The sequence below is a fragment of the Nerophis lumbriciformis genome, linkage group LG08 (genome assembly GCF_033978685.3).
Source record: "Nerophis lumbriciformis linkage group LG08, RoL_Nlum_v2.1, whole genome shotgun sequence".
NCBI lineage: Eukaryota > Metazoa > Chordata > Actinopteri > Syngnathiformes > Syngnathidae > Nerophis > Nerophis lumbriciformis.
Window position 1 is genome coordinate 40299859 of NC_084555.2, and position 17642 is coordinate 40317500.

General features: G+C 45.1%; 1 protein-coding gene across 3 annotated transcripts in view; it reads right to left on the bottom strand.

The window, feature by feature from the left end:
- The window catches only part of fsip1 (fibrous sheath interacting protein 1), a 109812-nt gene that overhangs the window by 82092 nt on the left and 10078 nt on the right, over window positions 1-17642 (bottom strand). The window lies entirely within an intron of this gene.

Genomic DNA, 17642 nt, shown 5'->3' on the forward strand with positions numbered 1-17642 from the left:
TGTCTGGCCAAAGTAGTAATCTTCAACGTAACGCAGACACGCAACGGTAACAACAAATGCTAAGCTGACCAAAGGTCTTGCAGAGCATTTTACGCCTGTGGTTGCAGTACATGAGATGAACGTGATGGATGAGATGAAGTATAGTATTTCCACATTGTAGTCGTGTTTTAGTGGCTAGGCAACGGCCATAGCAATGACACTTGGACCATCCTCCGGGCTACCAGTGAGTACTGTAATCTACAGCAGAAAATACTTAAGGCAACAAATTGTAAAGGTGACTAAGGGTGTTGTTTCATGTTTAAAGGGCTCTAAGATATATATATATATATATATATATATATATATATATATATATATATATATATATATATATATATATACATATATATATATATATATATATATATATATATATATATATATATATATATATATATATATATATGTATATCAATAATAGCACTACTTTGCGGAAATTTGGTTACCACGGTTATATCCATTACCAGTTAAACACGAGGGACGACTGTATGCCATCTTTCTTCATTAAACAAGTAACACTGATTCTTTTGTTTTCGCATTTCAAAAGAACTTGTGATTAACTTCATTTTACATGATAATGACAATTGTATGACAATTAAGAGTCTTAAAAAGTCAAGTGTGTGAGGCACATTTTACTTTTGCAGTACACCATTTATCATTTACACAAATTCAAGTTATTTAGAACACTGCCTGTTTAACAGGAACTTTCCAATTTACCCTGGTAAATGTAATACTGTAATATCTGTGATATTTGTATAAGTGTACTGTGTCTTTAGGGTTTTGGTGAACGCGCATGCGCGGGTGAGTTGGCGGTAAGTGGGAGGGTGTGTGAGCGTGAGTTGTGGCTAACAGCAGCTCGTGTATGTGTGTGCGTTTCTTTCAACCGATTAACAAGTTACCGCTGGTTAATAAAGCGATTGAGCAGCACATCCTCGTCTGTGTGACTCCTTCTCCACTGCGGGGCATTACATTGGTGTCAGAAGTGCTTCGATTTCAACCTGTTGCCGCCCGCATTGTGGAGAGAGGATGTTCGCCGACCGCAGCGCTCGAGTGAAGGTAGAGAGAGGAACTGGAGAGTGTGCGATTGACATGCCGGACGCAGTTTGCGTCGAGCACGGACGCCGTGAAGCCAGCGTGTCACGCCACATGGACAACAGTACCGCCATGACGGAGCGGCGTCATGACGCAGAAGCGCATGCGCCGCCGCCGAATGTAAACAAACATGGCGGCGCCCATGAGTTTGTGTGCGAAGCATTGAGGACACTGAAGTTTTCCGGGAAAGGAAGCTGGGAAGCTTATAAAATTCAGTTTGAGCTTGTGGCTAATAAAGCAGGCTGGACTGAGGAGCTGAGGGCAATACAGTTGGCTTTGTCACTGACAGAAGAAGCTGCTTCCTGTTTGCTCCTGCTGAACCCAGAAGAGAGACTAGATTACAGTGCGCTGGTTGCTGCGCTGCAAAGGCGTTTTGGAGAGTTTGACTTGAGAGACTCTTTGCGCTGTGAGTTTAAGCACCGTGACAGGCTACCGGGTGAGTCGCTTCGGTGCCTTGCTCATGGGATCGAGAGGCTGGGTCGGCGTGCGTATATCGGAATGCCGAACGCAATCCAAAACGAACTGATACGTGATCAATTCATCCAAGCACTGAAACCGGATGAACTGCGCTTGCGCGTCCAGCTTGCCCACCCCACTGCCTTGGCAGATGCACTCGAACTCGCTATGGAGAGAGAGATCGCCACTGGGGCAGCACTTGAGACATTTTCCCGCCCAGTTTCGGCTGCATCGTTTACGCAGGGAGCGGAGCAAAGACCGGCGTGGGTGGAGGAACTTGTATGTGCGCTGCAGACCTGCCCAACCCAGTATGAGGAAAAGAAGGACAGACGAGCGTGCACTGCTGTCTGCTGGGGGTGTGGACAACTTGGCCACCTGCTGCGGCGCTGTCCAAATAGAAAGGACCAGCAGGGAAACGGGAGAGGGTCCGTGTAGCCCGGACGACACGGACCCCTTTAGCCAGTTACCGGGAGCACCAGCCCTCGAGTGACGAGACTGTTGTGACTGTGGGCTGGACAGAAGTGGGGGACCCATGTCATGTTTTCGTGCAGATTGGGGATGTGGCCTGCACAGCCCTGGTGGATACTGGCTCTTCAGCCACGATTGTGAGACCGGACGTTGTTCCAGCTGGAACCGTTTTAGAACCAAGTCTCACCAGATTAAAGACAGTGACTGGGGAAATAGCCCAGATGAAAGGCAGAGCGACATTTATGTTTATAATCGGAGGCTTGTCAGCAACATTTTCCGCTTGGGTGGCGGATGTGAGCGACCCGTGTATACTTAATCGAGACTTTTTGAAAGCCACACGATGTGTAATAGACCTGGGGTCTGCGGTGCTCGTTCTACCGAGTAGCCAGCGAGTAAAGCTGACCGCTCCCACTGAACGGACTGTGGCTGTGTCCGTCAACACCGCAGTCGCCAGTCCGACAACATGGGAAGAGGCTGTCAGGCCCCCCATAGAAAGGGATGAGGCAATCAGGGAGCTCGCAGCCAAGAGGACACCATCCACCACGCAGCAGCCACCGATAATGGGGGCAGAGTCCGCTCGCCCTGAAGAATCAAGTCCAAAGTGGGGGGCGACGTCATCCAGGCCGTCCACAACAGTAGCGGTCCGCTCCATCTGGGAAAAGAACTGCGTCGGCCTCGAAGGGGAGCAGCGCGAGAGGCTGTGGCACGTACTGTGGGACTTTAAAGACATTTTCGCCTTCAATGAAAATGAGGTGGGTCTCACCCATCTGGTTGAACACCACATCGACACGGGGGATGCGCGGCCAATCAAGGTGCGCCCCCGTCGCCTTCCCATGATCCGGCAGGAGGCGGCTGATAGAGAGGTCCACGCCATGCTCGAGGCGGGAATCATAGAACCCTCTGACAGTCCGTGGGCGTCTGGCGTGGTCATGGTTCCCAGGAAGAACAGCACGAGGCCGCGGTTCTGTGTGGACTACAGGCCGCTGAATAAGGTGACAAAAAAGGATTGTTACCCACTCCCGCGGGTCGATGAAACGTTGGACCTGGTCTCAGGGTCCTCGTGTTTCTCGTCGCTCGACCTGCGCAGTGGATACTGGCAGGTCCCACTCACCTCTGAGTCACGACAGAAGACAGCGTTCTGCACCACCAGGGGCCACTGGCAATTCAAGGTCATGAGTTTTGGGCTCTGCAACGCACCAGGGACATTTGAGCGACTGATGGACACAGTGCTCGCTAACATCCCCAGGCAAGAGTGCTTGGTCTACTTGGACGATGTCATCGTCCATGGACGGTCCTTTCAGTCAGCCCTTGATTCCTTGAGGCTGGTGCTGGAAAGGATTGCGGCAGCTGGACTGAAACTACACCCAGAGAAGTGCCATTTCATGCGGCGTGAGGTGGAGTTTCTGGGCCACAAGGTGGACGAAAGCAGCATCAGCACGCTGGAGGAGAAGATCAGCGCTATCAGAGACTGGCCAATTCCGAAGGACCAGAAGCAGCTAAAAAGCTTCTTGGGACTTGCCTCATATTATCGGCGTTTTGTAAAGGGATTTTCCTGCAGTGGCGCACCGTTGTTTAGCCTCCTTCAGAACGATCAGATGTTCGTGTGGACGCCGGACTGTCAGGAGGCATTTTCTGGGCTCAAGGAGGCCCTCATGAATGCTCCTGTCCTCACTACTCCAGACCCAGCTAAGCCTTTTGTGCTAGATACGGACGCCAGTAATGTTGGTATGGGCGCGGTGCTGTCGCAGGTGGGCCCAGAAGGTGAACGGGTGGTGGCTTACTTCAGCCGCACCTTCAACAAGAGTGAGCGGCGGTACTGTGTGACCAGACGTGAACTGTTAGCTGTTGTGTTGGCTGTACGCCATTTCAAGTACTACTTGTGTGGCGTGTCCTTCACCATCAGAACCGACCATGCAGCACTACAATGGCTGACGTCGTTTCGTGAACCAGAGGGTCAGGTGGCGCGATGGCTGGAGGAGCTGCAGTCTTTCCACTTTAGTGTGTGTCATCGGGCTGGGGCGCAGCACGCCAATGCAGACGCTCTCTCTCGGCGGCCGTGTGCTATTGATGGTTGTAGCTACTGTGACCGGCAAGACGTCAGAGAGAAGGAACTGCGCGGAGATGAGACCGCTGAGGGGCCTTCATGCTGCACTTTGGAGACTGTGATCGCTGCAGAGTGGGCGGCCAGGCAGGGGGAAGACAGCGATCTCAAACCAGTGCGGCAATGGGTCCAGAGTGGTAGGAGACCACCCTGGGAAGGCGTGTTGGGGCTGTCAGTCGGCACCAAGGGCCTGTGGAGTAAGTTTGCTGTGCTGCGCATCAGGGACGACGTACTGCAGCGTGCGTGGAAGGAGCCGGCCACCGGGGAGGAGAGATGGCAGGTGGTGGTCCCGAAGACTCTGAGGGACGCAGTGCTGAAGGCGTGTCATGGGGGCACGGGCTCAGGGCATTTTGGCAGCACAAAGACGCTCCGTCGGTTGCGCCAAGGGTTCTACTGGGGTCAGCACCGGCGGGACGTGGAGGACTTCTGTCGGCGCTGTGATGAGTGCGCAGCCTACAAGGGACCCCAGGACCGGTCACACGCACCGCTTCAGCAGCAAGGGGTTGGAGCACCCATGGAGAGGGTAGCTGTGGACATTATGGGCCCTTTTCCCGTAACAGACAGAGGAAACAAGTATGTGCTTTGTGCGATGGATTATTTTACTAAGTGGCCGGAGGCGTACGCACTGCCGGACCAAGAAGCGGAGACAGTGGCTGATGCCTTACTGGAGGGCATGTTTAGTCGCTTTGGAACTCCAGATATTCTCCACAGAATCAGAATCAGAATCAGAATCAGAATCAGCTTTATTGTCATTACGCAAGGTAACGAGATTGAGGCCATTCCATACAGTGCGATGTGTGCATGCTAGAAAAGCGACCAGGGCAGGAATTTTGAATCCAGGGTTTTTGCTGCCCTGTGTGAAAGACTGGACATGCAAAAGACACGCACGACTCCCTTGCATCCGCAAAGTGATGGACTAGTGGAGCGGTTTAACCGCACCATGCAGCAGCAGCTAGCCATCCTCACCGCCAACCATCAGCATGACTGGGACCGACATATTCCACTAGTGCATACCGTTCCGCGGTTCAAAGTTCCACAAGCTGCACCCCTGCCCTGCTGATGTTGGGTCGGGAGATCCGGACACCTGCTGAGTTGGCGTTTGGGAGACCACCAGGCAGCACCGAGGATCGGCCGGGACTGGAGTACGCTCGGAAGTTGCAGGATCGGATGGAAGCGGCACATGCTTTCGCACGAGACCAGTTGGGGAAGGCTGGTTTGAGGCAAAAGAGGAACCATGACGTGCGGAGCAAGGGCCGGGATTTTAGGCCTGACGAGCTGGTCTGGGTGTACACGCCAAAAAGGAAAAAAGGACGTTGCCCCAAGTTGGACAGTCATTGGGACGGTCCGTGTAGGGTGCTTGAGAGGGTGGGAGAAGTAGTCTATAGAGTTGCAGTGCCCCCTAAGGGCCGAAAGGTTGTCCTGCATAGAGACCGTTTGGCACCCTACAGGGGCAGAGAAGTTCCCCAGTTTGAGACGGCGCCTGCCTCACCAGATGGCAATGGACAGTTAGTGGATCAAGGTTCCCCATATTCCACCATTGTTGTCCCTGTTCAGCCGCTAGCGCCACGTGTTGATGGACCTGAGTCAGAACACGGCCGGCCACAAAGACAGAGGCGTAGACCGCCGAGGTTCAGGGATTTTCTTGTTGACCCCTCGGGGCGAGGAGCTTCATAAAGGGGGAGGCAGTGTAATATCTGTGATATTTGTATAAGTGTACTGTGTCTTTAGGGTTTTGGTGAACGCGCATGCGCGGGTGAGTTGGCGGTAAGTGGGAGGGTGTGTGAGCGTGAGTTGTGGCTAACAGCAGCTCGTGTATGTGTGTGCGTTACTTTCAACCGATTAACAAGTTACCGCTGGTTAATAAAGCGATTGAGCAGCACATCCTCGTCTGTGTGACTCCTTCTCCACTGCGGGGCATTACAATACGTTTCCACCAAACACTGCCCTGGTAAATAAAGTTTCACTAGGAATTAATTTGATTCCTAGTAGCGAGGTGGTACTTCGAAAAGTTCCTGCAGGACCCTATGAGCAGCGGGCTGTGCTGTTGAACGCTGAACAGAGTTGCGACATTTCTAAAACTTTGTGTTTGACATTTCAGTCGCCATTAGAGTATGCAAGTACAACTTGTGTATTTTGTGTGCATTTTTATTACAGAATATTTGACAACAGAGAGAAATAAGAATGATAAGAACTTACAAGTTGCAGGAACTTTTGTGTCAGGCAATTGTGTGCTGAAGAACATTGAGTAGTGAAACTATCTTGCAGCATTTTTACTCAGCCCGAGTAACTAGTTTGAAGTTTAATGCTGTATTCATTTTTACAAGCTTCATTTTAATTCGCTTAACTAAGAGAAGTGGATGGACTCTTTACAGAAGAATATTCAGTATGCAGCCAAGCTTTAGGCTGGTGACTCCAGCCGCTCATTGGGACGCGACAACTTCTTTGTTTGAGGATAAATGTGAAATAGAAGAGGTAAATTACATCAAATATTCACTATTTACTTTGTTACATCAGAATCAGAAGAGTTTTTATTGCCATTGTTTGAGAGCGAGTTCACAAACTAGGAATTTTACTTGGCGCAATGGTGCAACATAAAACACATATAACACAGAATAGAATAACATGAACTGTAACTGAGCTATCAGATCTTGTTATGGTTCATGTGCCTGATGGCCGAGGGGAAAAAAATGTTCAGGTGGCGGGAGGTGTGGGTCTGGATGGACCGTAGTCTCCTGCCTGAGGGGAGAGGGGAGAATAGTTTGTGTCCAGTGTGAGAAGAGTCAGCTGTGAAATGACCCACACGCCTCTTGGTCCTGGGGGAGAACAGGTCCTGGACGGTTGGGAGTTTGCAGCCAATAACCTTCTCAGCAGCACGTACGATGTGCTGCAGTCGATGCTTGTCCCGGACTGTGGCGCCGGGGAAGCACACGGTGATGGCGATGGTGAGGATGGACTCGATGATGGCTGAGTAGAACTGCACCAACATCTCGGTCGGCACCTTCAGTTTCTTCAGTTGCCGCAGGAAGTACATCCTCTGCTGGGCCTTCTTTATGAGGGAGCTGATGGTCGGCTCCCACTTGAGGTCCTGGGTGATGGTGGTGCCCAAGAAACGGATGGAGTCCACAATGGAGACGGGATTGGGAGAGTCAATCAGGGTGAGGGGGGATGGTGGGGCTTTGACTTTCCTGAAGTCCAAGATCATCTCCACTGTTTTCTGGGCGTTCAGCTCCAGGTTGTTGAGGCTGCACCAGGACGCCAGCCAGTCCACCTCTCTCCTGTAGGCGGACTCGTCGCCATCCGAGATGAGCCCGATGAGGGTAGTGTCGTCCGCAAACTTGAGCAGCTTTACCGACTGGTGACTAGAGGTGCAGCAGTTTGTATACAGGGAGAAGAGCCAGGGGTAAAGTACCTAGTCCTGAGGTGAACCAGTGTTTGTGGTTCGACTGTCCGAGACAATCTTTCCCAGCCGCACGTGCTGTCTTCGGTCCGTCAGGAAGTCATTGATCCAAATGCAGAGGGAGTCGGGCAAGCTGAGCTGGTAGAGCTTGTCTCGTAGCAGTCCAGGGAGGATGGTGTTGAAGGCAGAGCTGAAGTCCACAAATAGGATCCTGGCGTAGGTTCCTGGGGAGTCCAGATGCTCCAGGATGAAGCGGAGGGCCTGGTTCACTGTATCATCCACAGACCTGTTGGCTCTGTAGGCACACTGCAATGGGTCCAGGAGGGGGGCAGTGATGTCCTTGAGGTCGGGCAGGACCAAGCGATAAAAGGACTTCATGACCACAGACGTCAGCGCCACCCGCCTGTAGTCATTAAGTCCTGTGATCCGTGCTTTCTTGGGGACAGTGACGATGGTGGAGGTCTTGAAGCAGGACGGCACGCGGCATAGCTGCAGAGAGGTGTTAAAAATGTCAGTGAAGACAGGAGCCAGCTGATTCGCGCAGTGTCTCAAGGTGAAGGGGGAGACACCATCCGGCCCGTGTTCAGCTTCAAGAACTGCCGGTGTACATTCCTCCTCTTGGATGGAGAGGGCCTTTGCTGAAGTCCTGTGATGTTCTTGGAGTCCTTTTATGTCCTTGGAGTCCTTTAAGTCCTATAAGTCCTTTAAGTCATTTAATGAAGTGCTGGAGTGGGTGGGTTCATAAAAGGCCTGGGGGGGCTTTGGGCTTATAGTTCGTAAGGGCCCTTAGTCCTCTCCACACGGCTGCAGAGTCATTGGAGCTGAACTGTTCTTGTAGACGGTCAGAGTACACAGATTAAGCTTTCTCCACTTCCCTGTTGAAGTGGCACTTCGCTTCTCTGTAGATACTCCGGTCCCCGCTCCTCCACGCAGTCTCTTTCTTCTTGCGCAGCCGTCGGAGCTTCGGTGTGAAATAGGGCTTGTCGTTGTTATAACAAGCCCTGGTGCGCGTTGGAATGATGCACGCCTCATTGAACTGTATGTATGAGGTCACAGTATCCGTATACTCGTCCAGATTGTCCGTGGCCGCTCCAATTACCTCCCAGTCTGTCGTCTCCAAACATGCGCGCAGCTCCCCCACAGCCTCAGCGGTGTACTTCTTAATGGTCTTCATAACAGGTTTAGCCAGTTTCAGTCTCTGTCTGTATGAAGGGATTAAGTGCACCATCACGTGATCTGATAGTCCGAGAGCAGCGCGCGGGACTGCATGGTATGCCTTGCTTATTGTGGTGTAACAGTGATCCAAAGTGTTCTCCTCTCTGGTCGGGCATTTAATAAACTGCCTATACTTGGGTAATTCCTGGCTCAAATTTCCCTTGTTAAAGTCACCAAGCACGATAACAAGAGAGTCCAGAAAAGACCGTTCCACATGTAACATCTGGTCTGCAAGCGTGCTCTGAGTGTCATGCACGTCCGCGCTGGGCGGTATGTAGGCAGCCACTAGTATCTCAACCACAATCTCACGCCGTGAGTAAAAGGGCTTACAGTGAATGAAAAGATATTCCAGAGCAGGAGAGCAATGTTGGGATATCACCGTCACGTCTGTACACCAGTTGATGTTGATGAAGAAGCAGACTCCACCGCCTCTTGTTTTGCCGGAGAGCCCCGGGTCTCGGTCCGCGCGGAGAAGATGAAAGCCCTCCAGTTGAACCCTGCTGTCCGGGACACTCGCGCTCAGCCACGTTTCCGTGAAGCACAAAACACAAGATGAGGAAAAGTCCTTGTTTCTTCTCATCAGCAACGCTAGCTCGTCCATCTAGTTGGGAAGTGAGCGGGCGTTGGAGAGAAAGATGCCAGGTAAGGACGTGCGTAATCCTCGTCTGCGGAGACGGACGAGGGCTCCCGCTCTCTTTCCTCTTCGGTGCGGTTTCCCTCTTTTGATCAAAGAATGGACCAAATCCGCAGCTGACGCTAAAATGACCAGTAATAAGTCCATAGGGGTGATTGATCTGATGTTCAGTAGCTCTTCGCGGGTGTAAGAGCACACGGACACACAATTTACGCACAAAAACAAAGAAAAAAAGAGCGCACGAAAGCACAGAGGCAGCCGTGATTGGCGCCATGATGAAAAACATGTTGTAAAAGTAGTCAGCAACATGCTATTTGTGTAATTATTAGCCTCAACCTGAGTAAACTGAATGCTAATGGGCTAACACTAAATCTGGCGTGTTAATGTTGTCATTGTGAGATAAACACCAACATTTATTAATAATGTATTGTTATTTACAGCTGATATGGACCATAAGGACTCACATGAATTAATAATTTACTGAGGGGACGACTTTCTGACTGTTAGACACTGTGGACAAAAGACCAATGTTTAAATAAAAAATAAACTGAAGGCTACCACTACACCATACATCATCAGCCTGAATTGTATACTGCAAAAAAAAGCTGTCAAAATATAAGATAAAAAGACTAGCTTTTAGGAAAAAATACTAAGAACTAGAGAAATTAACTAGCGGCATGGACAGATTGTTTGACTTGATAATACATCCTAAATTAAAATGTGTATATCTAGAAATTAGAAGAAACTTTAGGATAGAAATAAGTATTTAATTCTGAAAACAAACATTATTTGACTTGCAATTCAATATCCTCGAGATGTTGCAGAATCTTTAATCAAGATTTTCTATGTAGGGAAAACCCAAAATCTTATTTGAATAATTATTTTCTCAATTTTAACATTTTCAAACTAGAATTGAAAAAATATAATTATGCATGCTAAAATTAAGATTCATCGATGACTAAAAATAAGAAAATAGCTCTTAAAACTAGAACAATTTCTAGAAATAAAGTTCTAAATATTGGCAAGTGGCAAATAATTTGCACTGTATAAACTACCCAAATCTCAGACCATACAGAACTTAAACCTCCTGAAGTTTTGGTGGAAAAGGATCTTTTGTTTTTGAGAACTTTACCTTGGAACAGAGTTTTTTCTGTGGGAGAAATACATTGCACGGTTTGAGATTGACTAATTCCACAATAAAAAAAACTACTTATATGAAAATAAATGATGAACTCACTAATGATAGTATAATTTTTTATCATTTTCATCTGTAAATAAAGAAATCTTGCTGTGACCTGGATATTTGCATTTTTAAAAAGTGATTCCTTGGTTAAAAAGAACAAAAAAAAAGATGTACGTCATTAAAAAGCTTTTTGCCCAGTTTCGTCAAGTATCACTTAGCTAATAGAGGTGAATGCAATGTTTTCCAAAATATGACACAGACACAATAACATTTGAACAAGTTCTTCAGGACAACCAAAATGTAAGCGCATCTGGAGAGAATCTTATGTTCCAGCGCCCTTTTTTGCAGTCCTCGCCTTCCAGTGACACGTGCTGTGAATAGGCAAGAACAATATGTGGCCCACATTTTTACTTCAAAATACTTCAGCTCTTTGTCACAAAGTCAGACAAAATGTGGGCCAGTGAGCATATGTTAGCGTGATGCTAACTTTAACTACTTGTCGACTGCCTCAGTTTGATTAATAAAACTATTACATTATCAAACGTATATGTATTGAGTAACTACAGGTTTTCACATTTTTATATTTGTGCTGTTCAGCTACCCAAGCTGCGGTAAGCCACACAGGCTAGGCTAACTGCTAACAGTTTGCTCGGGAGTAAGCTCAGCTATGTTTACACTGCAGGGCTGGGTATGATGCCCCATTCTGAATGTTTGATGAAATAAAATCTTTTTTATGTACAAATGTAGAAAATGTGACTTAGTTGTATCCTGAATGCGCACAAAACACGACGTCACTACGGTCATGCGCTTTAGTGTGATTGCAAAGGTTAGCTTTCGGGGTGGGCGTATCTATGTAAATATCAGGTTTGGGTATCAAAGCAATTCTAGCGTGATGGGATCTATACTTTTGTTACAATTTCTCATCTATACGTCCAGCAAATTAATCGCTTTTCGTCAGAGTCCATGCGTATTTCTTTATATTATGTTGTATTATATTTTCTTTACAAATATCTGTCTGCAAGAAGTTATGTTGTTTAGTTGATTGTTATATTTTTATTACACTGATGCATTTTTGTACTTTTGCACAAGTAACTTGTTTCTTCAATAATTGTGTGTAGTTGAATAAGGTAACTATTTTAAAACATTTTTACTACTAATACATTGTTTTGTATAGTTGCATTTAGTTTTGATAACATTTTTCTTCAAATTAAATAGTTTTCCTCTGTTATCATAGTCATAATCAACTAAATTGAGGCAAATTCACAAACATAGTGTAATATTGTTACAACTTGTATCAGTATCTGCGATATTAGGCCCATATTTACTTGGGTCGATACCAAAATTCCAAGTATAGCTAACCCCTAATAAACATTGCCCCAATTTGTGTAGGCCTCAGTCCTGGTGCATTTGTGGCCATTTCAAGGATTTTGTGCCATTGGAACCTGCGATGAGGTGGCGACTTGTCCAGGGTGTACCCTGCCTTTCGGCTGAGTGCAGCTGCGATAATTATTATTACTAATTTTAGTGCAACATGAATTGTAAGTGTACAGTACTGTAAGACTTCATACAGTATACTAAGCATTTCCATGTGTCCCACTAAATATAAATGACAGAGAAAACACGGTTCTTTCTGGCGCTGGCCCTTCCTTCCTAACTTCCAGCAGGCCTGCAATTACGTTCTGATGGGGTGACTTGATTCTACACTCTGCCAACATCTTGGTTAAAACTAAGACCAAGCAAGCTGGATTCACCTAAGCAAAACCTCGGGCAAATGCAAAAAGGTTTTGTTTTGATTGCCATAGCTAGTTAGTTTGTAGGCTGGTGACTTTAGCCTGGTTTATACATCTGCATGGTAACTACACTGCCCCTTCCAATGCCGTCTTGAACATACCTGTCAACCTTCGTGTTTCTTCTGGTAAATCCAGTTATTTGCTCTTGTTTCCCATCGTCCTCCCGGTTCCGTTGTTTTCCCCAATGTTTTTAAGTTCCACAAAAAAAAAAAATTCATTACTATCCAGGGTTAGGTACCTTATATATTTTAACCAATATAGTACTGGTTCCCAGAACCTGGGAATTTATAGTGGTGCTCAACAGTACCAATTTTTGGTGCTTTTGTGTATTAATAAATGTTACCAGTAATTGTTAAATAATAAAATATATTGTTTTCTTGTAAGCACGGAGTAAGCCAACATGGGTGTTCCACATAAACCCAAATATACTGAAATTTTTATTATTTTGTAAATTATTGAAATTATTACTATTTGAAATGGTTGCATATTGTTCTAATGTGTGGCAGCTTGAGACAAGAATATGTTCATTGACAGTCTAAAATATGCAACATGTAACGTGACGTCCTTCACTCATAATTTTAGCAGTTTTATGCATTTAAATTAATAAAATCTAAAAAGCGCAAATTCAGCATCTCATTTGCAAGTATGCATGTTGTTGCAATTCCAAGACATTATGCCGGTAGTGTATACTGTAAGCTACGGTGTGTTGCCCAGCTCGCAAGTGTAGTCTTTGGCATGAAGCTGAATGTGGCAGTCAAGTCTTACGTTGCACCCTACAAAGGATTTATACTGCAAGTACCGTATTTTTCTGACCATAAGGTGCACCGGATTATAATGCGCACTGTCGATGAATGGGTCTATTCGGGTTGATTTTCATACAAAAAGCGCACCGGGTTATAAGGCGCTTTCAAAGGTTCATATTATTATATGTGTTTCGACATTTAAAACACTTCCTTGTAGTTTACAAAACATCAAATAGTGGTTCTTTGGACAAAATATTGCATAGATTATGTTTTACAGACTGTTTTCAAACGACTTTCTGACCGTCTCTTCTGAATGCGCCGTTTTTGTGGGCGGTCTTATTTACCACCTAACTTGTCTTCTCTCCGTCATCTGTTGTTGTAGTTTTTCGTGCTTCCATTCCAAGTCTACTGACAAATATCATTTTGAACTCTACGCTATTTTATATTATAAATGGCAACAGCGGAGGATGAACACCCCACAACAAGAGGATACATAAAAAGAAGGATCTTATTGACTACGGCGCAAATTTTCGGGACTTGTGCAGAACCCAAATACACATCGGAGGGTACCAGGAGTTGCTTTATATACAAACCCCGTTTCCATATGAGTTGGGAAATTGTGTTAGATGTAAATATAAACGGAATACAATGATTTGCAAATCCTTTTCAACCCATATTCAATTGTAGCATATTCAACTGAATATGGGTTGAAAATGATTTGCAAATCTTTGTATTCCGTTTATATTTACATCTAACACAATTTTCCAACTCATATGGAAACGGGGTTTGTATTTAAATAAAACATACTGTTAGCACTGTATGGCGATGCACATCCATCCCTCAAGCTACTGTAAAAAATGTGAAAATAACTAGCTGGTAGTTCACTATAATACACGTTGTACTGTACTGTCACTTACAGGACTGGAGTGGAACTGTTTTACATAAAATTTACATTTTGGTAATGATTGAAACTACTTTTTACATTTTAGGTGGCCAGCTGGTGGACTTCAGATTATAAAAAGCTCACAGGGTTGGTTCTGCTAAATCTAAGCGCCGCTTTTGATACAGTTGGCCATCACATTTTATCAAATAGACTTAGACACCTGCCTCGCTTGGTAGTGTTTTTAACTGGTTCCACTCTTATCTCACAGACAGAGGTTTTTATGTAAGTATACATACATTTGCCTCAGGAACCCATAACATTAGGTGTGGGGTTCCCTAAAGCTCCACTATAGGTTCCCATGCTTTTTAATCTTTACACGCTTCCTCTTGGGGACGTCATAAGGAGACATTGCATCAGTTTCCAGAGTTACTCTAATGATACAGACTACGTAACCAATAGATACCCTTTTAACTACATTTTAGACATGAAGTCATGGCTGGCAGTGAATTTTCTAGAGATCAACCAGGACAAAACAGATTTAGTTATACAGTAGAACCTGAAGGCTAGAAAGATATATTTTTACCAACATTACAGAGTGTTGTTTTTTTACTGGTGTATAGCACTTTGTTGCAACTTTTCATGTCCTAACCCTTCCTTTTTTGAGCCAGTTCTTAAAATAGATGGAGAGCTAGGACTTGATGTTCATTTTTAAGTATGAGATGATCAATGTGACATCAGCATTGAACACAAAAGAGGCCGCGAATAAATAGTTTGGCCTACGTGGTACGCGAACACACCCGTGATGACACTCAACTTTCTATTGCCTCCAAGAGAGGCGCCCCTGTAGTGAACAAGAACACGAGCAGAGCTGCAGTCCAAGTGGTTTGAGTTAGGAACAATTGACGAAGGAAAGGTAACAACAAAAACAAAGCATATTTACTTTTATGATCGCTTTTAGGATTTACGGCCACTGATGTGGAGGGAATGAATTACTGTGAAAGACATCAGCTACTTTTTAGGGCGCAGGTGTGGCGGGCAGCATCTTTCCATGGTTTATGGTGACTTTTACAGGTTGTTACATCTGCACCCCAAGCATATTAAGTGTGTCATTGTTGGGTTACATTTTAAAGGAGAATACCTGCAGTGACCATGTTAGCATCAATGCAGAGCAGTTGACAGATGGATTTGACAGTCCCCAAATTGCTTAAACCATGCAACACGATTAAAGGCTAGATGAAAAAGTAGGCCATTCAAATTACCACATACTGTACAGCTTGCCAATTATATTTTGTACCAATAGTTCATTTAACATAACAACGGAGGAGACTCAAACAAGGGCTGTATTGTCTAATCTTAAAACAAACCACTAAAGATGATTTAAATTATGAGCTCTGTCCTTTGCTACAAGATGGATAGGAGTTTTTGTTCTAAGGTGATGATACAGCTGTGGAATAATTCAGTTGAATTAGGGAGTTGACCGTTACCTTGACAGTAAAATTACCCTGTCTAAGTACACTACTTCTTGCCATGTTCACTTAACACTTCTATTCGATCGCATGCAGACAGACAGTTTGGCATCATCGAGCACACATCAGGCCCCATCCATAACAGTTTAACCATCAATTCCACTTAACATCAAAAGGTTTTGCAAAAACTAAATTAGGCTAGTAAGATCAACTTTCTAGATATAGCAGTATATTCCAGCACTTGGCTTCATTCATCGTCTTTTTTCCTATGCAGAATAGTTTAAAGTAAGTGGTTGTTTCATGACAGTGCACAGTAACATTTAATGGCTATTTTCCACTAAGAGGCCCAAAAAGGATGACGGAAAAAAAGATGCCATGTGGCAAACCCACAGTAAGATAAGGTCCTGAGATAACCTTCTGAGCTCATGTTTGGGATGATGGCCAAACTTAAGATCAGTGCTTGGTCATTTGGCCTGGACAGAGACTTCCGCACTGTTTGATGTGATAGTATTTTATAAGATTAGACTATAATTTCAAACAGGTGGTGTTCAAAGAAAAAGTGTCGCTTTTATATAAAGCCTCTGATCAACAGTACATTTACATGGGGTAAATCACTGTATATGAAGATTAAAAAGAAAAACATTAACACATCTATGCCATCTACAGCCTGTACCCCTTTAGCTTCATGAGTCTTACAACACCCATCTATGAATACAGCAGTGACGTGCGGTGAGGTTCATGGCTGGTGAGGCACTGACTTCATCACAGTCAGATTTACAAACATATGAACCCTAAAGAGTATCTTGTTCACCATTTGATTGTCAGCAGTTAACGGGTTATGTTTAAAAGCTCATACCAGCATTCTTCCCTGCTTGGCACTCAGCATCAAGGGTTGGAATTGGGGGTTAAATCACCAAAAATGATTCCCGGGCGCGGCGCCACTGCTGCCCACTGCTCCCCTCACCTCCCAGGGGGTGAACAAGGGGATGGGTCAAATGCAGACGACAAATTTCATTACACATAGTGTGTGTGTGACAATCATTGGTACTTTAACTTAATTTTAACTTTACACATACATACAATAGCACACAAAAAAGCACATTTAATTAAAAAAAACGTTATTATGGTCTTACCTTTACTTATAAATGAAGTCCACAACTAAAGCCCTCACTTAAACTTTCCACGTGCAAGATTGAATCTATTTAAAAAAGTGTAACCGAGGGTTTATAAATGTCGCCTATACTGTATGAAACTACAAAATAACAAACACGGAGGCTCCAGTTTACACGAGGACCACTTTATTTACCTTCTTTCAAAAACCTCCGCAACGTGACATCACTTCCGCTCTTAGCGCCTTCAAAATAAGAGCTCAAGGCATATACTGTATAACAGCGCATAACAGGAACTTAACATCACAAAGAGGAAAGCCAATGAAAATAGGTTACAAAAGTTATTTAATAAGAAGCCAAAAAGTGCAAAAACAATAATGTTCGTGTTGGAGGAGTTGTGAATTAGGTACACCTGCAGTCTGCAGGTGTATCTGCACAGCAGGCCAGCAGTTAGCCGAGTCATTGCGCAATCCATGTTGCGGCACTGAGTGACGTGCCTCAACTGGCTGCTGTTCACCGCACCGTCTCTTCTCAGTATTTGAATGGCAAATGTGAACATTGAGCGATTTTGAATAAAAATAATCTAAAACTGGTGAAGTTAAATGGAAAATAACTTTATAGTATAATCACTGGATACATATAACAATTTAATTTTTTTTTTGTCCCTGCAGTCATTCACAACTCCTCCAACACCAACATTATTGTTTTTGCACTTTTTGGCTTCTTATGAAATAATTTTTTTAAATAGATTCAATCTTGCACGTGGAAAGTTTAAGTGTGGGCTTTAGTTAATATAACAATTCTACGGCAGGGGTGCAGGAAGCGAGCCTCAGCCAGTGCGTCTTTTGCAGCCGTTTTATGATCGCTCAGCACAAGAAATACGTTACACACATACAGTTGTTGACAAAATACACTGTACATTATATACCTCAGCTAACTAAACTATGGAAATGTATAATATAATTCATATAGGAATACAGTCTCACTGCACAGCAGGCCAGCAGTTAGCCGAGTCATTGCGCAATCCATGTTGCGGCACTGAGTGACGTGCCTCAACTGGCTGCTG